Raw genomic sequence first — 24,402 nt, 5'->3', positions numbered from 1 at the left:
GGAGAGGGAAGGAGAGAAGCAGGAATGTGTTCCCAGGTGGAGGAGGGCTTCAGCCTGATCCTATAGGGAGCGCTGGGGCATAAATGACACCAGAGTCAGTCCTGCCTTGAGGCAAATGACTGGCCTTTTGTACCTGTGTCAGGTGGTCATTGCATTGGGCTGCCTCACAGAGAGGGCTGTAATCAGATGAGGGTAATTCTGCAACGCTGCGGAGAAGGGGCAGTGTGCGCCTTTAGCAGTCAACACTCACAGCAGCTGGGGGCACTGGCTCAGTAAAGTGGATCAGGGCAGAGCTCTAAAAGCATCCACTGCAATGTCCAAAATTGAGTTCACCGCCTCCCCTTCGGACTGCCCTTGCATTCCTGAGAGTGCTAGCCCCATCCTCCCAGCCCGCCCCACCTCTGGCTCCTCTCCCATCACTCTCCACACCCCTAGGCCAGAAGCTCCCTTCAGCAGAGGGAAAATCCCAGGAGGGACCCACAGCCAACACTCCCAGCAGCCTTGGTCTTGACGGGGATCTAGGTGGCACACCACAGCATCCGCTCCACATGGGTATTATTCCCATTTTACAGATGAAGAGACTGAGTCCAGAGAGGTTCAAGACATGTCCAAGGTCACACAGTTAGCAAACAGAGCTATGAAAGATGCCAAAAAGTAGAATTTCTGAGTCATATGTAGCAATGTGGTGGAATATGTTTAACAACTGATTCTCCAGAAAAATAAAAAGGCCTAATTTGTAGTGCTTGCTAATGAGGTCAAGCTACCTATTTGATGACACTGAGCGCAGAGCTGGGAAGAGCTGCACACAGTTGTATAGCGTTTCCGCCATATGGATATAATAGAGAGAAATAACCTCAAGAGCATAGATAATAGTAAAACATCATAAAATAATTGGGATGTGATGAATTTTGAGTATTTTTTAACTTTGTTTTTACTGTGAGTTATTTAATTACAAGCCTATGTAATTTGATTTTTAGTAACGGTTTGTTCAACAACTGGCTTACAAATTCCCTGGACACCTAACAATCAACTCTTGTGAGCTGGTATGAGCCAGCTCCAGCACACCACAGGCAGTTTCAATTTTATTGGGAAGCAATCCTTCCAAAGCTCAAATCTGATCACACGTCTCCCTCACTCAATTACTATCAGTGGCTCCCTAGTGTCCCAGGAGAAAGTCCAGAATCAACTTACTTTTCCAACCTCATGTCTATACCTTTGTCTCCCCTGATTCTTCTCCTGCCAGTCCATGACCCAAACCCCACTCCTTTGTTCCTCTGGTCCTCCTGCCCTGCTCTCAGTGTTTTCTCTCCTCCTCTTACACATCCTTTGAGGTCCAGAGTGGGCCACATCCCTGAGCATGCCTCTGAACTCAGGGAGTACTCTCTGCTCTGAACACCTGCAGATTAACTGTCTCCCACCCCCTTTGCTCTCTGGTCCCTGCAGGTCATGCTGGCTTCTATTCCAGACGAAAGCTGAAACCATGGAGGCTTAACATGATAGAAGTGTATGGCTTCCGATCAGCGGCGGCATTGTGGGTGGAGGCTCAGCTCCAGGCTATCGCTGGGGATGCAGGCTGACAGAGGCTCACTCGTCCACAGGAAGTTCCAAGGTGGTCTCTGGGCATTGACATCCAGTTGGGCAGAGGGAGTAGAGGAATGCGAAGGAGGCTTGTATGAAGCAGGCCTGGAAGTGGCTGCCATCACTTCTGCCCACATTCTCTTGCCTAGAACTCGATCGCATGGCCCATCTAACTACAAGGGAGGTTGGAAAATAGAGTCTAGCCAGTGTCCAGGAGGAGAGGGAAATGGTCTGGGTACACAGTTAGCCAGTCTCTGCAGTCACCTCCAAGCCCCGTGCCTGGTTTTCTTCACTGACTTTCCCTGTGCCTCGGGGACTTGTCTTCTGATGAGAGTGAGAGCCCCTCAGGCTACAGAGATAGCACCCAATCATTTGTACACAGTAGATGCTCAATGTGTGTGGCATGGAAATCATTATTTGATTCTCATAACAACCCCATGAAGGAGGCAGGAATTCTTATTCCCATTGTACAGGTGAGAAAACTGAGTTTCGGGAGGTTTGTCAGAGAGGGGCTCAAAGCCAGGTTTCTCTGACTCCAAACCTTGGGTTTTCTCCCCGCACTACAGAGGAAGAAACGACCCAGTGAGTTAACAGGTGAATTGGTGGGTAGACAAAGGTGGTTTATCCTCCCTTGCCAGCCCAGCGCAGGAAACGCTCCCGGGGTATTGGGGTATTGGCGGAGGGACACGGGCGCTGTGTTGGCGGAGCCCCTCCCCACCCGGGCTTCCTCCAGCGCTCTCCACCCCCCAGCTCCCTTCCTCCTAGCCGGCTTGAGTGTGAGTCCCATTATTCAAGAAACCTTTTTTTGAGCACCAACTACATGCCAGCTTTGTCATAGGCACTGGGAATGGAGCTTACATCAAGTATATTTAAATCCGTGCGTTCATAGTGACACAACAACAATCACCACCTCACCTGTCCCGTTGGAAGGTGCTATAGGGATCCGACTGGTTACTGTGAAAACTGGTAAATAAAGGGAAAGAAGCAAGCATTTATCCTGTCCTTCCTATATAAGCAGCCCCTCCAGGCAATGAAACAGTAGATGAATGGAAGTGTGTCTGGATGGAAGTCTTTCAGTAAATGAATGACGGAATGAGAATACCATCACTGTGCAATCTCTGATGAAGCAATAGATCCAGGCACCTATCCTCAATGGCTATGGACATCAGGTAGGGAGAGACAACCAGACACCGTGTGCCCCTGACAGAAGCAGACATCAGCACCTACGAAACAGTCTTGCCAAAAAAATCATACTCAAATCTCATCAGGATCTAACCGGAAATAGAGAAAACAGGGGAACTTGTTAAAAGACACCACAGAGATGCAGATGAGCAAAATTCAACAAGTAAATTGCAAGGAACAAAAGCAGAGTGGCATGGATTAAAAGAAACCTAAGAAATTCATCAACCCACTGCAATGTACAGACCTTATCTGGGCCCTAGTTCAAACAAGCTGTAAAATGAGAATTATGAGACAATCAGAGACATTTGAGCTCTAACTAGAGAGTTTATATTATTAAGTAATTACTATTAGCTTTTTAAAGTGTGTTAACTTTGTTGTGATAATGTTTGTAAAAACCCTTATCTTCCAGGAACACGTATTGAAATATGTACAGATAATAAGATGACGTGATGCCTGGAATTTAGTTCCAGTTAGTCCAGAGGCGAGGATGGGTGAGGGAGGTTCTGGCTGGCTGTGAATTGGTCATTGTTGAAGCTGGGTTAGGGGTATAGAGGGCTATCTTGGTTTCTTCTCGCTGCTGTAACAGATGACCACAAACTCAGTGGCTTAAAATAACGTATTTTATTATCTTGTAGTTCTGTAGGTTAGAAGTCCAACACAGGTCTCACTGATCTCAAATCAAGGTGTCTGCAGGGGTGTGTCCTTCCTGAAGACTCCAGGGAAGAATCATTTCCTTGCCTTTTCCAGCTTCTAGAAGCCGCCTGCATTCCTTGGCTCATGGTCCCTTCCTCCATCTTCAAAGCCAGCAGCGTTACATCTCTCTGATCCTTCTTCCCTCCTCACATCTCTTTGTCTGACTGTAGCCAGAAAAGGTTCTCTCCTTTTAAGGATTCATGTGATTAGATTGGGCCCATCTGGGTAATCCAGGATGATCTCCTTGTCTCAAAGTCCTTAGCCTTAATAATGTCTGCAAAGGCCCTTTTGCCACGTAAAGTAACATGTTCCCAGGTTCTGGGATTAGGATGTGGACATCTTTGGGGAGCATTATATTATTCTGTCTACTGGGAGGGAGTCATTATCTTTTTTTTTTCTCTTTCTGCATCAAGTGAAATATAAAGTATTTTTTAGGGAATTATTGCTTTCCATAGTATTTTAAGTAGAAGATGATAAAGTGACTTTTCATTTAGTTGTAATATACTTTGTGTTTTCACATTTTATTGTATTTTTTCCCTAGTTTTATTGAAATATAATTCACAGACAGCACTGTATAAGTTTAAAGTGTAGAGCATAATGATTTGACTTACATATATTGTGAAATGATTACCATGGTCATTATCTTATTATCTCTACTTTTGTGTATGTTTGAAAATTTTCAGTGATAAGTGAAAAGAGAGTTCGCTAAATGTTGCTGACTGAAGGCTGTGATTTTAGGAAGAGTGATCTGGTGTCTGAAGCACTGACAGCCGAGCTAGGATACACTGCACGGTGGTGCTCCATGCATGGCCCCTGTAGCTCAGCTGAGGAGGAGCAGGGAGCAGGTGAGTCTGGAGGACAGTGAGACCTGTTCCCTCATCGTCTCGGAGGTGGGTCACTGCGCACCCGGAGCCCTGTGCAGCCTCTGTGGTCTGAGAAATGAGGTACAGGAACCTTCTTGCAGTTGGCAGCTCCTCAGCTCACTTTACCTGTCAGGACGGGGGCTGACAGGCACCAACCGGCTCAAGCCATCGCCCCCAGTCGCCGGGCGGGTTCTACTCTCCACTGGAGCCAGCCTGCTATGGGCTCTGGTGGGGCAGTCAGAGCCCCAGCTTCACCCTCTGAGCAGAAGCAGCCTCGGGCAGGACCTGGCCCGGGAACCAAAGGCCATTGTAAAAGGTATGTTCTGTAGCCTCTTGTACACAAGCAGTTTCCTAGAGCGCACTCTGTACCAGGCATGATTCTATACACTTTATTATATCAACTCATTTCATCTTCACCACCATACCTAAAGTGGGTAGTTGTGTCCACTGCTTTTAGATGGTCTGTCAGCCAGGGTTCAGCCAGAGAAGCAGAACCAGTGGGGGATCTGTAGTAAGAGATTTATTGAGGGAATTGGCTTATGTGATGTGGGGCTGGCTAGGCAAGGTCAAAATCCTTAGGGCAGGCAGTCAGGAAGGACAGGTTGGAACTGAAGCCGCTATCCACAGCTGGAAATTCTTCTAGAAGGTCTCAGTTCTGCTCTTAAGGCCTTTCAACTGATGGACTCAGGCCCACCCTGATTATCTAGGATAATCTCCTTTACTTAGAAGCCAAGGGCTTACGGATGACTTTAATCTCGTCTATAAAATACCTTCACAGCAGCACCTAGATTTGATTGAATATTTGATTGAATAACTGAGACTGTAGCTTAGCAAGTTGACACATAAAACTACCATCACAGATGGAGAAACCGAGGCACAAAGTGGTGAAATGACTTGGCTGAGGTCTCACAGTTTGTAACGGCAGAACCAGGACTTGAACCAAAGGATGCTGGCTCCCAAATCCATCCTCAACACTCTTCCACATGCTTCTCTCAGCCACTTGCCGGTCACAAAGTTACCCTTGCCTCTGGCTGCCTTCCTCCGTCTCAGGACATGGGGTCTGAGGCATGCGCTGGAGTCGGAAGCAAGTAGAGCTTCAGACATGGGGCTTGGGACAGGCGGCTGTTGTGGCTGGGAGCCCCAGCTCTGCAGCAACACTCTCTAGCTTCACGTGCTGGCTTTGCTCTTAATAGTTGTATGATATTACTGGACAGGTTTCTTAACCTCTCTGTTTCCGTTTCCCCATCTGTAAAATGTGCATAAAATAGCACCTGACTCATAGGACATTGTGGGGATTAAATGAGATAATGGAGATAAGATACTCGGAATAGTAAGCAGTCAATGAATGTCAGTTCTTACATTCTGGTCCAACAGCACACTGTGCTCCCCACTCCAACTCTCCTTGGGCTCAGCCCCAGGGTCTGCCCAGATCTGTCTGTCTCCCAGCTCTGCAAACCTTTGGTCCATCAGGATCCTGCTGACATTGTTCCGTGGGAGGCTGCCCTCCTGGAGGGCAGACAGTGGAGTCAGCTCCTTGGGCAGTAGCAGCTCCCTGGAGACGTATGGCTTCCAGTAGTGCACTGCACAGAGCTGGGTGCTGGCAAGGAGCGAGCACAGTAACCTGGGCCAGCCCCACGGCCACCGCCTGGGATCAGCAGATGCTCCAGGCATGGGGAAGCCTGAGTTGGAGAAGAAGCTCTATATTAGGGAAGGCAGGCTCCCAGGAGGCGGGACTAGCCAGGGAACTACGGGTGCATCAGGGATGTGGTGCTGTCCCAGTGTGCAGAGGCAGCTGAGTGAGGACTCCAGGCCAGGGACTCTGGTAGCGTGGGCTCTAGTAGCCTTTGCTAAGGGAAGGAGGAGCAGACTGGCTTCAACTCTCTGCTTCCGAGCCTTGGTCACTCTCATTGCCTCTTTGTTCCTGCAACCCTCTGTTCAAGATTGGTCCTAGCACTGAGTCCCCAGGCATCATTGCAGGGCTTTCTCATCGCTGCATCAGTTAGCTACTGCTGTGTAAGAAACCACCCCAAGACTTAGTGGCCTAAAACAACAACCATCTATTAGTGCTCACAAGTCCATAGGGGCAACTGGGTGGTTCTACTGATCTGGGCTGGGCTCAGCTAATCTTGTCTCTGTGCCTGTGGTTTTGCCAAAATGTCACACAAACCGAATCACACAGTATGTGTCCTTTGAGTCTGGCTTCTTTCACCCAGCATAATTGTGTGCATCAGTAGTTTATTCCTTTTTATTGCTGTATTCGTTTTCCATTGCTTTTTAAACAAATTACCACAGTGGCTTAAAATAACATAAATGTATTATCTTATAGTTCTGGAGGTCAGAAGTCTTAAAATCAAGGTGTTGGCAGGCTGGTTCCTTCTAAGGCTCTGAGGGGAGAATCCATTACTTGGACTTTTTCACCTTCTACTATATTCTGCCTACATTCCTTGCCTCATAACCCTTCCTCCACCTTCACTCCAGTCACTGCTTCCAGCATCAAAGGCCTTCTCCTTTGACTCTGACCCCTCCTGCCTCCCTCTTATAAGGACATGGGGTCCATCTGGATAATCCAGGATAATCTCCCATCTCAAGATCCTTAACTTAATCACACCTACAAAGCCCATTTTGCCATGTAAGATAGCATACTCACAGGTTCTGGGGATTAGGATGTGGACATCTGTGTGGGGGCCATCATTCTGCCTTCTGCAATGGCTGAGTAATAGTTCATTGTATGCTTGTACCAGTGTGTTTATCCACTCACCAGTTGAAGAACGAGGCATGTATTTAGATTTTCCAGCCAACTAACTTTTCTCCCAGCAGAAACTGAGAAAAACATACTGTACCTTAAGGTGAACTAAAAAGATTTTTTTTTCCCTGAGGAAGATTCACCCCAAGCTAACGTCTGTGCCAATCCTCCTCTATTTTGGATGTGGGTTGCCATCACAGCATGGCCACCAATGAGTGATGTAGGTCCATGCCCAGGAACCGAACCCAGGCCGCTGAAGCAGAGGATGCCAAACTTAACCACTAGGCCACAGGCTGGCCCTAAAAAGACTTTTTTTATTAAAAAAAAGAAAAACTCCTTTATTAGGTTTTCAAAAAAACTTTAATTTTTAAAAAATAACTTTATTGGGGTACAATTTACGTATAACATTCTTCCATTTTAGATGTACTGTTTGACGAATTTTGGCAGTTGAATAGTTATATAGCTTCCACCATAATCAAGATTTAGAACATAAACAAGATCTAGGACATCCTTGTTTCCCTCTGCAGTAGATCCCTTCTCCAGCCCAGGTAACCACTGATCTGCTTTCTATCACTGCATTTTGCATTTTCTAGAATTTCATAAAAATGGAATCATACAGTATATGATCTTTTGTATTTGACTTCTTTTACATAGCTTGTTTTTAAAATTCATTCATGTCATCATGTGAATTAATATTCCATTCCTTTTATGCTGAGTAATATTCCATAGTATGGATACACCACAATTTGTTTATCCATTCCCCAGCTGATGGACATACGGGTTATTTCCAGTTTCGGGCTATTATGGATTATGAACACTTACATGGAAGTCTTTATGTGGATGTATGTTTTCATTTCTCTTGTGTATATACCTAGGAGTGAGATTGCTGAGTAACATGGTAAATGTATGGTTAACTTTATTAAATCTTACTATACTGTTTTCCAAAGTGACTATACCATATTGCATCCCAACTGCAATGTGTGAGAATTCTAGTTGCTCTGTATCATCTTCAACACTTCATATTGTCAGTCTTTTTAACTTTAGCCATTTTAGTGGCTACAGAGTACCTTTAATTTGCATTTCCTTGATGACAAGTGACGCTGAGCATCTTGTCATGTTCTTATTGGCCATTTTATGAAGCAATTGTTCAAATGTATGTCCATTTTAAAAAATCAGGCAGTTTGTCTTATTATTGAGCTGTAAGAGTTTTCTTAAAAATAAACTCTGGATACAAACCATTACTAGATATATATTTTTCCCAGTCTGAGGCTTGATCTAAGTTCAAACCTTAATAAATTAGAAAAAGAACAAGTTAAACCCAAAATGTTGAAAAAGGGAAATAAAAAAGAGTAGAAATCAATGAAGTGGAAAATAGAAAAACAATGGATAAAATCAACGAAACCAAAATCTGATGCTTTGAAATGATCAATAAAATTGATAAACCTATGACTAGTTTGATCAAGAAAAAAAGAGAAAAGATACAAATTACCAATATCAAGAATGAAAGAGAAGACATCGCTACACATACTACAGACACCTAAAGGATTATAAAGAAATATTATGAATAAGTTTGTGCCAATAAATTTGACCACTGAGATGAAATGGACAACTTCTTTGAAAGACACACACTACCAAAACGAATCCAAGAAGAAATAGAAATTTGGAATAACTTTGTATAAATGAAAGAAACTGAATTTGTCATTAAAAACCTTCCCACAGGGGCCAGCCCAATAGTGTAGTGGTTAAGTTCACGCACTCCACTTTGATGGCTTGGGGTTCGCGGGTTGGGATCCCCTGCGTGGACCTACACCACTCATCAAGCCATGCTGTAGTGGCGTCCCACATACAAAATACAGGAAGATTGGCATAGATGTTACCTCAGGGCCAATCTTCCTCAAGCAAAAAGAGGAGGATTGGCAACATATGTTAGCTCAAGGCCAATCTTCCTCACCAAAAAAAAAAAACTTCCCACAAGGAAAACATTTAAGGAAAATATTTAATGGTCACAAACTATTTCAGAAAATAAAAGAGAAAGGAACACTTCTCAACTAATTTTATGAGAGAAGTATTACCCTGATGCCCAAAACAGACAAAAACATCACAAGAAAAGAGAACTGTGGAGCAAAATCCCTCACGAACATAGATGCAAAAGTCTTTAACAAAATTTTAACAAATTGGATACAGCCATACATAAAAAGGATAATACATATCATTACCATGTGGGGCTTATCCTAGTAATGCAAAGTTGATTTAACATCCAAAATCAATTAATGTAATTCTCTACATTAACAGAATAAGAGGGAAAAACATATGATCATTTTGAAAGATGCAAATAAATCATTTGACAAGATTTAACACCTATTCACAATAAAAATTCTCAGCAAACTAGGAATGGAAGGGAACTTCCTCAGTCTGATGAAAATCCTATGAAAATAACATCTATGAAAATCCTACAGCTAACACCCTTGAGTGAAAGACTCAATGCTAAGATTAGGAACAAGGCACAGATGTCTGCTCTCACAACTTCTAGTCAACGTTTATACTGAAGGTCCTAGTCAGTGTAATAAGGCAAGAAAAAGAAATAAATAGCACAGAGATAGAAAGAAAAGATGTAAAACTGTCTTTACTTGCAGACTTGATCACGTACATAGAAAACCCTAAGGAATTTTTTTTAAAAAAAGCTACTAGAACTAATAAGTGAATATAACAAGTTTTCAGAATAAAAATCAATATACAAAAAATCCATTGCATTTCTGTATACTAGCAATGAACACTTAGAAAATGGAATTTAAAAAATAACACAATTTACAATATCATCAAAGATAAAATACTTAGGAATAAATTTAACAAAATATATGTAAAATTCATCCACTCAAAATTACAAAACTTTACATAGGGAAGTTAGAGAAGATCTAAGAAAATGTATCATATTCATGAATCAGAAGACCTAATATTGTTACAGTGACAATTATCCTCAAATTGATCTATACATTCAACACAATCCAAATCAAAATCCTAAAGTCTTTATTAAAAGAGCAATTGACAACCAAATTTTAAAATTTATATGGAAAGGCAAAGGACCTAGAAGAGCCAAAATAATCTTGGAAAAAGAGAACAGAGTCAGAATTTTACATGATCTAATTTCAAGACTTTCTATAAAGCTATAGCAATCAAGACAATGTGATTCTGGTATAAGGATAAATCAACAGATCAATGAATAAGAAAAGAGTCCAAAAATAGACCCACACTTATATGGTAAATTGATTTTTTACAAAGGTATACAGTAACAGTGGGGGAAAATACTGCTTTTTAAACATATGGTACTTGAACAATTAAATATCTTTATGGTAAAAAATGAACTCCAACCCTTACCTTGCATCATACTCACAAACTAACTCAAAAGGGATCATAGATCTAAACAGAAAAGCTAAAACTCTTAAAAGTCTAGGAGAAAACATAGGAAAAAAATCTTTGTGAGATTCTAAGGCAAGATTTCTTAAATAGAGCACAAAAGGCACAATCTATAAAAGAAAAATAAGGGGCTGGCTTTGCGGCCTAGTGGTTAAGTTTGGCGCGCTCAGCTTCAGCAGCCTAGGTTCGGTTCCCAGGCATGGACATACACCACTCATTGGGGGCCATGCTGTGGTGGCATCCAGAATACAAAATAGAGGAAGATTGGCACAGATGTTAGCTCAGGGTGAATATTCCTCAGCAAAAAAAAAGAAAAGAAAAAGAAAGAAAAATAATAAAATAGACCTCCTCTTTATTTTTTTAAGTCACATACTTATTACACATTCTTTATTAGGTTTTTTAAAATCCTAATTATATTTTGGATTACAAAAGAAATATGTTTGTCTTTACCATTCAAACAATGCTGCTCACAGTCAACCCTAAGGAGTACTTACACACATTATCATATAGGGTTTTTTAATATCAATGGGCTTACAATATGTCTATTATTCTATAATTTGGTTTATTTATTGAAATAAATTGTGGACAACATTCCCTATCAGGACTACATATCTAACTCATCCATTTAAAAAGCTACATAACAAGCCAAGTAATGGTTGTATCAAAATCTATTTAACCAGTCCATATTTATGGACATTAAAGCTGTTTCCAATATTTTTGCTATTATAAACAATGTTTATACATTTATTTTCTCACGTGCTAGTATTTCTCCCTGATGTATTACTAAGTGCTTGGTTGTGGATATGTACACTTTAAACTTAGATCAATTCTAGCTAATTGCTCTTTCAAAAAGGTTGTGTCAATTTATATTCCCACAAATCATGGAGGAGAACACTTACTTTCCCGTAGGCTCACCATCGATGGATGTTATCACTCTTTTTACTTGTGTAATTTTTTTTGTGTGGCAAATCTGCTAAATGGAAAATGGTATCTCATTGTTGTTTTTAATTTTCATTTATTTGATTACAAATGAGAGCATGCTTTCTTTTCATACATTTATTGACCATTATATTTCTTCTTGTGTGAATTGCCTATTTTTCTATTGGGTTGTTTGCCTTTTCGTTATTGATTTTTAGGAACACTTTGCATATTATAGATATTGACTGTTACTTCATTATATGCATTGCAAACTCTCTCCCAGTTTACTCTTTGTCTTTTAAGTTCGTATATAGTATCCTTCACTACACAGAGGTTGGAAACTTTTATGTGGTCCAACGAATCAATCCTTTTCTTTATATTTTCTGCTGTCTCTGCAATGGTTAGAAAATCCCTCCCTAACTCAAAGTTACAAAAAAAAGTTGTACATTTTCTTCAAGTATGTAGTGAATTCCTATGTTTCAACCGTATTGGTGATGTTTTAATGTTTAAGCTAGGTGTGGGGTACACGGGCGATTTTTTTATATTATTCTGTTTAATCTTCTGTGTGCATGAAATATTTTATATGTTTTTATAAAGAAATAAGGAAAGGGAAAAACCTAGTAAGTTTTTTTTTTCTTCTGAGGAAGATTCTCCCTGAGCTAACATCTGTTGCCAATAGTCCTTTTTTGTGTGTGCTTGAGGAAGATTGTCCCTGAGCTAACATCTATGCCCATCTTCCTCTATTTTGTATGTGGGTCACTGCCACAGCATGGCTGACGAGTGGTATAGGTCTGCACCTGGGATCCAAACCCGTGAACTTGGGCTGCCAAAGAGGAACATGCCAAACTTAACTACTACGCCACCAGGCTGGCTCCCTAATAAGTTTTTGATGGGGTTGCACTGCCAGAAAAAACTCCAAGTCTGGCAAAAACAAACAAAACAAGACTGTGTGACATTATCTCTAAGCCTCAGCAATCTCTAATGTCTGAAATCTGTACCAGCAGAATTGGCTACTAAAGAGATGAAAGCCCACCTCAGACGTGGCCATGGAGAAGGGTGGGCAGGGAACAGCCTCCCAGGGAGCAGAACTGGGACAATTGAACTGGCCGCCTGAGAAACTCATGAAGAAGCACTGCCCAATGCTACAACATGGACAAACCTTGACAACACTATGCTAAGTGAAAGAAGCCAGTCACAAAAGACCACAGAGGGTATGGATCCATTTATATATGTGCATTATAGAGACAGAAAGCGGATCAGTGGTTGCCAGGGGCTGAGGGGAGGGAGAAATGGAGAGAGACTGCTAATGGGTACAGGGTTTCTTTTGGGGGTGATTAAAATCTTCTGAACTTAATACAAGTATTAAATCGTTATATTGCACAGCTGAAACTAATATAATGTTGTATGTCAATTATATCTCAATTTAAAAAAGCCAAAAAAAATCTTCTACACTTGGATGGTGATAATGGTTGCACAACTCTGCAAACATATGAAAAACCCTGCTATACCCATTTACCACTAATCTGTGTTTCCACGTGGTAGCAGTGTCAGTACTTCATTCCTTTTTATGGCCAAATACAGTTCTATTGTGTGGATAGAACACAGTTTGTTCATCCATGCATCGGTTGGTTGGCATTTGGGTTGTTTCCAATTTTTGGCCATCATGAACAATGCTCCTACAAATATTAGTGCACAAGTGTTTCTGCGGACATATATTTTCGTGCTTCTTGAGTACATACCTACGAGCTGCATTGCTGGGTCACATGGTGATTCTGTGTCTGACATTTCCCAGTATTCTTGCTGGTAAGCCTGATTTGCTGTGGGCCGGTGCCCATTGCTGTGGGCATCTCCTCTGCCCTTCCCCACGTGGGAGTTAAGATCATACCTTTCCTTTCTTCTTGCACAGGTCATGTTGGGAGTGGCAGGGGAGTTAAGCTTAGACCTCAACCCGGGGCCACTGGAACCCTGGTTCTGGGGCTGGACGTCTGACTGGACAAGGCAGTGTGTTGCCTCCAGTATTCCTTTTCCATTGTTGCTGTAACAAATTACCACAAACTGAGAGGCTTAAACGACATCCATTTAGCATCTCACAGTTTCAGTGGGGTCAAAGGTCCCGGCAGGGCGGCTTCAACTGCATCTTCTGCTTGGAGTCTCCCAGGGCTGAAATCAAGGCGCTGGCAGGTTGGGCTCTTTCCTGAAGGCTCGCTGGGGAAGAACCCACTGCTCATTGAGGTTGTTGGCAGAATTCAGTTATTTGTTGTTTTAGGACCGGGGTGCCCGTTTTTTGCCAGGTGGCCCCCTCCATCTTCAAAGCAGCAATGTGCTTCGAATCCTTCTCGAGCTTTGAATCTCTTTCCCTTCTGCTGCCTTCTCTAACTTGCTCTTCTGCCTTCTTCTCTTACAGCCTGACAGGGAAAGTTCTCTGCTTTTAAGGGCTCACATGATTACAGTGAGCCCACCAGGATAATCAAGGATCATCTCCCTATTTTAAGGTCAACTGATTAGTAACTTTAACTACATCTGCCAAGTCCCTTTGGCTATGTAAGAAACAAATTCACAGACATTAACAGTTTCCAGAGATTAGGGTGGGCATCTTTAGGGGCCATAATTCTGTCTACCACACTTCCCTCAGAAATGAGCTGGGGGAGAAGGATGTTTATGGATGTTGGACAGTCAAGGTGTGAGCTGGGGTAGACTTCTGTGGGTTTCGCCACCCAACATCCATTCCCATTCTTCTGAAACCATATCTCGATTTTCCTCTGGGCTCACTGCCCTGCCCGCAGTCAGTTGCTGAGGGTGGGCTCGTGGGTCAGGCTGGGCCAGTCTGACCACCGTGTCCTCCTGGCCACAGAGGCTGGTGCAGGGATGAGCACATGATCCAACTAAAGCTAGTGAGAATTTGCAGAAGAGAATTTTCTGGAAATATATCTCACATTTTTCCACTGGGCTTGGACATAAAAGGATGTAGGGGCTGGAGCTGCTGCAGCCACTTTCAGGCATGAGGGCAGAGCCTATAAGAGAAGGCACCCACCAGAGAAGGGAGAGGAGCCCAGGTTGATGTGCATACGTTGTCTGCACCCCTTTTCCAGTCACCCGAAGCAGTCCACCCTGTGAGCTCTCAGATCCAGGAGCCAAAGAATTCCCTTTTTTCTTAAACATGTACAGTCAAATGAATGCCTAAAGTGTGTGCTTTAGTCTTGCGGATACACATTTGTGAAAATATGTGGCCTTCGAATGTTGGATACTTAGCGGGGCCAGAGAGACAAGAGCCAGAGGCCAGGGCACAGGCTGCCCCAGGTGTAGGGAGTGGCTGTGCTAGAGGGGAAAGATTGAGGGGTTATTTTTGTAGAAAAGAAGTTTTTTTCATTTTGGATAACTTGTAACTTTGATATAATTTCCTATATACTCTTTATCTAGATTTACAATTGTTTACATTTTGCCCCATCTGCTTTTCATTCTCTCTATGTTAGTATGTACATATACATGTGTATATTTTTTCTGAAACATTTGAGGGTATGTTGGAGACACAATGCCCCTTCTCTATCACATATTTGTGTATTTCCTAAGAACAAGGACATTCTCTTAACATAAACACTTATCACACTTATCAAAATCAGGACAATTAGCACTGATACAATACTATGATCTGACCCCACAATCCATATTCAAGTGTCATTAATTGTCCCAGCAATGTAGTTATTTCTGTCCTGGTCTAGGATCCAATCAAGGGTCACACAGTGCCTTTGGGTGTCATGTCCCTTTAGTCGAGGAAGTGGTATTTGAACTCAGCTTGGAAACTCGAGCGGGTCCTTGAGTCCCCAGGATAAAATCTGAGAGAAGGGCAAGAGCCTCTGGGAGAGGGGCTCCGTGCTGCCCACTGCCTGCCATTCAAGTGGGGATGTGGGTCGGTCGGGATGCTTTCAAGGCAACCAGCAGTCGCTTAGGCAACGTAGATGTGTAATTTCCACAGATTACGAGGAGTCTGGAGGTGGGAGTTCCGGGCTTGGCGTGATGGCTCAGTGATGTCAGCAGGGGCCCAGGCTCTTTTCGTCTTTGTGCTCCGCATCCTCGGAGTGCTGGCTTATTCCGTGGCATCTCACTGCATACTCCCCAGTCAGCTGCCACATGCCCACGTATGGTGTTCTCACACTAGTTTGTTCAAAGAGAGTGTATTCGTCTACTAGGGCTGCCATTACAAGTACCACAGACTCGGAGCTTAAACAACAGAAATTTATTTTCACACTGTTTTGGAGGCTAGAAGCCTGAGATCCAGGTGTTGGCAGGGTTAGTTTCATTGAGGTCCCTCTCCTTGGCTTGTAGATCGTCTCCCTGTGTCCTCACATGGTCTTCCCTCTGTGTGTGTCTGTGTCCTCATCTCCTCTTTTATAAGGACATTGGTCAGATTGGATTGGGGCCACCCTAACGACCTCATTTCACCTTAATCACCTCTTTAAAGGCCCTGTCTCCAAATACAGTCACATCTCAGGTGTACTGGGGGTTTGGGATTCAACATATGAATTTAGGGGGGACTCAATGCAGCCCATAACAGAGGGAAGGGACAATCCTCCTCATGCTTCTCTCTTGTCCGAGAGGAGTATTATCCCCAGAAGCCCTGGGTATACTTGAAAAGCACTGAATGTTAAGTTGCCACTTTGAGGGGTGGAAATAGCCAGGAGGCCTGGGTCAAGTCCCAGCTTTGTTACCCACGAGCTGCGGGTCCCTGTGCAGTTTGCTTCCTTCCCTGGTTTCTCTCCACCTGTAAGATGAGGGTGATCTACTGACAGCCGTAGCAGCCACCATTTATTGCGTATCAGCTCAGTGTCAGGCCGGGAGCTGAGATTTCCTCCCTCCTCACAGCAGCCGGCCAGGGGGCATGTCGTGCAGGCTCAGGACCCATGAGGTGAAATCCAGTTGCATCCACATCACTCTTGAAGATCCCTTGGGTCACCCGCTAAGTGCTGTGGACCCCAGTTTTGTATTCACAGCCCAGTGCACAAACAAGTATGCAAAAACATAGAATGTATAAAAGTGTTTTCTCTGTTTTTAAACACTATGTAAATGAAATATGCATATGTGTTCTTCTGTGACTTGCCTTTTTCTCTCTCACAATATTGTTGGTGAGAGAGCTCCACACTGATGCATGGCACCGTCATCTATTTTCATCCCCATATAGCATTCCATTGTGTGGATATAACACGATTCCTTTGTCCTTTATCTTTCCTCCTGTGAGCAGACCTTTGGGTTGTCTCCAGGTGTGTTGTTACCGTGTTGTGGATATTTCAGTTGGTGCTGCTGGGAACTTGACTTGTGAGTGGAATTGCTGAGTTGACGTGTCGGCCTGTCTCTGCTAGTTTTGCCCAGTTCCTCTCCTAAGGGCGTTTACTGATATACATGCCCGCGGTGGTGTGCAGTGCTTGTTGCGCCACCTCCCCAGGGCGGTTTGGACCTCCCATCAGCTAATCCTTCAACGTCTTCCTCTAGGATGTGGATGAAGCTGCCCCACCCGTGTGCTGGGCCTCAGGAAAGGCTTCTGATTTCTCTGCCGGTGGTGGCAGCCCCTTAGGAGCACGCGTGCTTCCCGCAGGTCTTGCCTGCGAGTGCGTTCCTGCAGCTGGGCTGCAGCCTGAGCCCGTAGTCAGACTGCATGGAGGGCAACGGCCGGCAGAAGCCAGCCCTGTTTACATGGCTGTTTCTCTCTTTCTTTGTCTGTCTCTCAGTCTCTGTCTCTCTCTGTATCTGCCTGTTGCTCTCTATCTCTTTCTGTCAGTATTTGTCTCTGTCTCTCTCCCCCATCTCTTTGTCTGTCTCTGTCTCTCTCCGCCTCTGTCTCTGTCTCTGTCTCCCTGTCTCTCTGTCTCTTTGTCTCTCGGTCCTGGTCTCTCAGTCTCTCTCTCCTCTCTCTCCTCTCCCCCCGCCCTGGTGGGAGAGGAACGCATCATGGAGGATGCTGGGTGCTGGAGGCTGAGAGGGAGGACAGGCCCTACTGGACAGGGGTTGGAGCAAGTGGAGCTGAATCTTCAAATTGGGAGGCTCCTCTCAGACCCCCGCCAAGCAGAACCCTGTGGCCATACTGCCTACCTGGGATGTGCCTCCCTCTGTGGGCCTGGCGCCCAGGACTCCTTCATGGGGGCTAACGTTATTTTGAGGACTCTAAGTAGCCTTCTGCATGTGATAAGGTGAACTGAGAACCCCGATCTACTTGTTCACTATTTACTGAGGTCCTACTGTGTGCCAGGCTGTGTCTTTGAAGTTCCGGGTACAGAGGAGAACAAGATGGATGAGGTTCCAGGTCCACACCAGGCCAGTTTGTTCTCTGAGCCATCCCTTGCTCCTCCCTGCTCTGCTGTGTATGGCGGGGTGGTGGAGGGAAGCCTTGCCCTGCAGGGCGAATTTCCCGGACCCCCTTGTCAGCTGGGCTCCTGCTGATTCAGCCGATAGGAGGCTGTGGAGGGAGACAGGAGGGTGCGGGGAGGGAGAAGCCAGGTGTTTCTCACCCTTCTTTCCCGCCTCAGGTGGCACCTCGGCTGTGGCTCTCTCTCTTCTGTGGCTCCAGCTCCCACGGGACAGGCCTGCTGAGCATCCTCTGGGTCACCCCAGGCCCTGGACACAGGAATACTACCTCCTCCCTTTGTCCCTCCAGCCCTGGCTGAGGCAGCAGCTTCCCGCTACTAGTTCCTGGCTCTCCATCCCCTGCTCTCAGCGGTTCCACCACCTGCACAACCACGCCCCTGCGTTACACTTGTAAATTGTTTTAAACTTCCCAAGCGGCTTCTGTTTTCCCAGTTAGCCCTGGAGACACTGCCCCTCTCTTCACGCCGTGTATATTAAAGTAGAGGGAGACAGACAATGAACCTATAGAGAAACAAATAGCTGTGGTAAATGCTATGAAGAAAAGAAAACAGGGTCTCCTCCTAGGGGATGAAGTTCCTCCTTGGGGCCTGGGGGCAGAGAAAGGCCATTGAGGAGAGAAGCAAGATGTGCAGGCTAGAAGAGCAAAGAAGAAAGACATCACTTATTGGGCACTTACTATGTGTTGCCCCAAATAATGACAGTCTTTACAAGAACTCTGGACATAGACATTTGTGGCAGAGACTGCTAGACATCCTTCAAAATCCACTCTTTCCTTGTTCCATAGGAGAATTTTGGCTGAGCACACGGCTTCCCAGATGAAGATTACATTGTCCCGCCTCCTTTGCTGCTAGATATGGTCATGTGACTATGCTCTCGCCAACCGGATATAAGTGGATGTGTCAGTTTTCAGGAAACTTACTTAAGAGACAGCTGATGTGCACCTTTTGTCCTTTTTGTTCACTTCCTCCCTCCTGCTCCCTGGAATGTGGACCTGATGGTGAGACTGTAGCAGCCATCTTGGTTTATGCGGTGATGTTGGTAAAAAAGGCCATGAACCGAGAGCAACAAGACAGAAGAAATCCTGGTCTTTGACACCAGGGAGGGACACCACAGCCCTGGATCACGTCCCACAGAATTTTCACATGACAGAGAAGTGAATCTTGTTATGTTCAGCTGAATCTATTCCTAGCAATACAGCACTAATAATTTTATTTGATAGTAGAAGAAACTGAGGCTCAGAAGGGGAAAGTAACTGGCCCCTGGTCTCACAGCCAGTCTCATAGAGCGGCAACTCAAAATCAAGGCCCTCTGCTGTCAAGACTCTTCCCACTCCACCATCCTACCCCTGCATCACGCACCCATTTGTGCAGGAATCCCCAGGAAATGAGCCGAGCCTCTGCATGTCAGCAGCCTCAGCTCTCTGTCTGGCTTCTCAATCCGGTAGGTATGTGTGGCTCTTTGCTGATAACTATTGTTCCATTTATCTATTGCTGCATAAAAAAACTACCCTAAAACTTAACTGGCTTAGAACAGTTCACTAGTATTATATCTCACAAAACCGTGGGTCAGGAAATTGGACAGGACGCAGCAGGGGTAGCTCGTATCTGCTCTATAATATCTGGAGCTTCAGCTGGGACAACTCAGACGGCTGGGGTTGGAACAACTGGCTGGGTAACTCTTTCTCTGCATACAGTCTCTCCACTTGGCTAACCTGGGCTTCTTCAGAGCATGGTGCCTTCAGGGAGCTGGATTTTTTAGATTCATCTCATTTACATCTCAGGATCCCCATGGAGAGGGTTTCAAGAAACAGGGGGTGGAAACTACTAATCTTTTAAGGCCTAGGCCTGGTAACTGCAGTGTTACCTCCACCATCTTCTCTTGGTCAAGTAGTCACAGGGCCCACCTCAAGGGGAGGGGACATCCCTCTTAGAAACAAAGAATTTGTGGCCATTTTGAATCTACCATAAATCTGATTACCAGGACTCTTTCAGTTGTAAGAGGCAAAAACCCACCTCAGACTGACTAAAGGAAAAACAGTGGGGAGTTGTATTATTGGCTTACGTAGCTGAAAGGGCCAGGGATACATCTGGCTTCAGGCACAGGGGTTCAGGTAGTCTTGGGGAATCTTGGACCTGACCCCAGGCTCCAGGGCTACCTGTCTGCCCAGAGACTTCCCAGAGCCTGCAAGGCCTCTAAGAGTCGTCTGCACCCTGGCTGTCACCCACAGCTGGCTTGGCCCCCCCAGGAGGTGGTCCAGGAAGGCATCTCAGGGAAGGCAATATTTGGGCCGAGGCTCGAAGTATGTGGAGGAGCCATGTGGCTATCCGCGCAAAGGCAACAGCAAGTGCACGTCTTACAGTGGATGTGTGCCAGACATGTTTGAGAAATAGCAAGGAAGCCAGTGGGGCTGGAGTTGAGCAAGCAAATGGGATGAGATTGTGAAAATTAATAAGCAGAAACCTCATTTAAAATGGGGTCAAGAGGCCAGAAGAGGGAGCTCTCACATCCTACCACTCAAGGTCAATTGCAGACCCAACAGGAAGAGGCTCACTTTGCTACCCCAGCAGGAGGAAGGAAGATTTTCTCTTTGCCTGGCAACAACCCAGCCAATGAGAGACTGTCACAATTCAGCCAATGAAGAGCTACTACACTTCCAACTCCCAGTTTCCTCCAATGGACTCTTTGTTTATAACAGCCCCTCTCAACTTCCCCTCCTCTTCTATAAAAGAACCTTCTCTCCATCATTCTCTGAACTTGCCTGTGGTTCGCCACAGTTTGCATGTCCCAAATTGCAATTGTTTGCTGTTCCTGAGTAAAGCCATCTGGTAAAATAACTGTTTTATTTTTAAGGTCAACAAGATCAAAGAGGTGATGAGGGACCAGATGGTGTTGGTGCCTCTGAGTGAGGCAGGAGCCATGGGAGAGTGCAGAGCAGAGCAGGGGTGGGGTCTGACTCACATTTTTACAGGATCCCTCTGGCTGCTGTGTCTGAATGGACTGTGGGGAAGTTGGGATACTTCCAGTGAGAAAGCTGGTACAGTACCCCAGGAGAGAGAATGGCAGCTTGGCCCAGGTGGTAGCTGTGTTAACACTGCGAAGTGGTCATATTTTGGAATAACAGACCAAAGGTGGGTGTGCAAGAAGAGGATGTCCCCCATGACCCTGGCTTACACCTCACTAACTTCTAGGGAATTATCGCTCTGGCCACCTCCCTGTTCACTCTGGCCTCGTTTTACCCTCTTCAGTCTCTCCTGCCCATAAGGTGGCAGACTGACTTTCAAAATGCAAGTTTAACCCATCTACTGAGGAAATTGCAGGCCATTTTTTTTTTCATCTTAATGGTCAATGCATTTATTTCCACGTGATTCCAAAAATATATAACTAGCCCATTGAGCCCATGATTTTGTCAGTAATATAAATTTAACCTTTAGAAACAATTTGATTTATAAAGACATGAATTCATTTAAAGAAAAAGATTAATAAAAATAGCACAGGAGGGGAAGAGATGTGGCAAACAATTCTGAAGATGGTGTTGGACACGACTGAGCTTTGAAGGGGCTCCCAGCACACCTGGGCCTCTCCTCCATCCCAGCCACAGGGAACTCTGCCCTTCCCAGGATGTGCTGAGCCCTCTCAGCCTCTGGCCTTTGCACATGCTATTCCCTCTGTCTGGATGGCACATGTTGCCTCTGAGATGTTTTTGTAAGATTGTTACTCTTTTTCACATTTAAATTTTTAATTCATCTGGAATTCATTTGGATATACAAGAGGGGTCCAATTTTATCTTCTTGCAGACAGATGTTCACTGGTGCCAGCTCCATTTACTTCACAATCTACCCTTTTCGCCCTGAGTTGAAATACTACCTTTGTCATATATTACATTCTCCTATATACTGGAACCTGTTTTTGGATTCTCTGTTCTTTTCCATTGTCTTTTTCTCTGCCAATGCCACATTGATTTGATTACAGTGGCTTTATAGTATGTTCTTATTTCCAGTAAGGCGAAAACCCCATGTTATTCTTTGTCCAATTTTCCTTGGTTATTCTTGGGCATTTACTCTGCCACACAATCTTTGAGGTCATTTTATCCAGTCTTTAAAAAAAAATCCCTCTGTTGGTATTCTAATTTGAATTACATTAAATTTATATAGAAAATATAGGAGAACTGATATTTTTATGGTATTAAGTTTTCCATCCAAGAACATGGCATGGCTTGCTCTTTTCCAGATCTTATTTTTAAATCTTCCAGAAGATTTAATCCCATTTATGTTTCTATACTTTTACTTCATATGTTTCATTTCCATAAACAATATACAGTACTGTTTCGTGTTTAAAATTCTGCCAGTTCTTTCTTTGACTAAAACAACGTGTGCCTTATGTCTATGCATACAGTGTAACTGCTGCAGGGCACTCCATCCAAAGAACGTCCCACTGTTTGTTTATCCAGTACCTTCGAGATGGGCCATTAGCTTGCATTCAAAGTTTCTTTTTTAATTTTGTTCTTTTACAAATAGTGCCCCATGAATATACTTGCCTACATCTCTTTTGCTCACGTGTGAGGGTTTCTCACATGACTGGAAGACTAATTGCCAGGTCACGTGGCATTTCTAGCTTCAATTTTCCTAGATACAACCAAATTATTCTGCAAAAAGACTTGTGCCAATTTACATTCCAGCCAATAGGGCACAATTCTTGTTTCCTTATGTTCTAGCCAGTGATTTTCTCCCCAACTTCTCTTCTTGGCAAACTTCAGTTCTTCTCCATCTTTATTTTTTAATCAAACAAATTTTTGTTTTTGTGATTTGGTTTTTAATCTTTTATTGTATAGGATATATATGTGTGTGTATATCTTTCTCTATCTCAAGCTCTGTATATCTTTCTATGTATCTATCTGTCTACCTATGTGATTTTAACAGTAATCAAAGCTTAGACAGTGACATCTTCCTCTGATCCCTATCCTCAGCCACCAAGCCTAGGCCCTTTTGTAGGTGCCAACCATTGTTAACAGTTTCTTCTGTTTTCCATCCAGAGGAATTCTATAAATATGTAAGCAAATATGTATCTATCTTCTCTTCTCATCCCTATTTTTAAATCAAATGGCAGCATGCCATGCTTACTCTTCTGCACCTTTATTTTTCCACTAATTCTATCTTGGGATCATTCGATACCTGTACATTAAGAGCTGCCTTTTACTTTCTTCCTTTTTTTCCTTTTTTTTCTTTCTTGTGTGTGTGTGTGTGTGTGTGTGTGTGTGTGTGTGTGACAGCAGCATAACATTTCACTGTTTGGCTGTATGACAATACTTTGAACAGTCTCTTCTAGATAGCATCTTTTGTTTCCAGTCGTTTGCCATGATGTTCAAGGCTGCAGTGAATTTCCTTATCAATTTCACTATCAGATAAAGTCCTATAAATGGAACTCTTGGCTCAAAGCATAAATGTATTTGTAAACTTGATGGTCACGTTGCCCCTCCCACCCCGAGAGTGCATCAGTTGACACTCCTGCCAGCCTGTCTCCCCCAGCAACATACATGTTCCCTTAGGAACGCAGTAGATAATCAAATGTTTTGATATTTGCTGATACCGATAGGTATAAAATGGTATCTCAAAGTGTTTTTTAATTTATTTATTTTTAAAAAGCTTTATTGTGGTATAATTGACATATCATAAAGTTTATTCATTTTAAGAGTACATTTTAATGAATTTTAGTAAATTTATGGAGTTACAATCATCACCACAATCTAATTCTAGAACATGCCTCTCATCCCAAATATCTCAACATGTTTTAAAATTTCATTTCTCTGAATGAGATTGAGCATGTTTTCATTAATTTAAGAGTGATTTCTATTTCCTTTTCTATGAATTTTCTGTTCATACCCTTTGGTATTTTTTTCTTATTGATTTGTAGGCACTCTTTCTATATTTTGCTCCCAGACTAGGGTAAGTGCCTCTTCTCCAACAAGCACCCTGTTCTTCCACATAGGCTGGAACAGAATCTTTTGATGTGCCTGTGCCTCCACCACCCTGTGAGTTGCTTGCACACAGTGATCATATCTGGTTTCATTCTACGTCCCCCACCTCGCAGCATAGAACCTGGCCCAGAGTTGGTCTCTGCAAACAAGCTTGGATTCAATATTTGTAAAAATATGTTCTTTTCCCCTCAAAGCTCCTAACACAATTTATTCTGATGTATGTATCTGTGTGGTGAGTCATGTCTGATTGGTAGTATAGCCGTTTTGTTCAATACTGTATACCCATGGTCCAAAACAGTGTGGCCCAGCACACTATTTAAAAGTGCTGATTTGATTCATTATTTAACTAATTAATTACTAAGTGGCACCTGGAGGGATAAAGATATTGGAAAGGATACACAAAAGGATGCAGAGAAGGAAGGCCTAAAGAAACACAGCCATAGCACCCTAGAGGGAGGTTAGCAGAGGCAGACCTGAGGCTCAGAGTAGGAAAGTGACTTGCCTAAGGCCTCCCAGCCAGGAGGGGTGTGTGTGTGTGTGTGTGTGTGTGTGTGTGCGCGCGCGCGTGCGCACGCGCACTGAAGGGGAGTCCTGGCCTGAGAGCCTGAGCTACCCCACACCTCCTCTTTCTGGAGGGAACTGGGCATTCCTGAAGGAACAGGAGACTAATTCTCGGAGCCCCTGGGCAAGGC

This window comes from Diceros bicornis, chromosome 2, assembly GCF_020826845.1.
Source record: "Diceros bicornis minor isolate mBicDic1 chromosome 2, mDicBic1.mat.cur, whole genome shotgun sequence".
NCBI lineage: Eukaryota > Metazoa > Chordata > Mammalia > Perissodactyla > Rhinocerotidae > Diceros > Diceros bicornis.
This window is presented reverse-complemented; position numbering follows the sequence as displayed.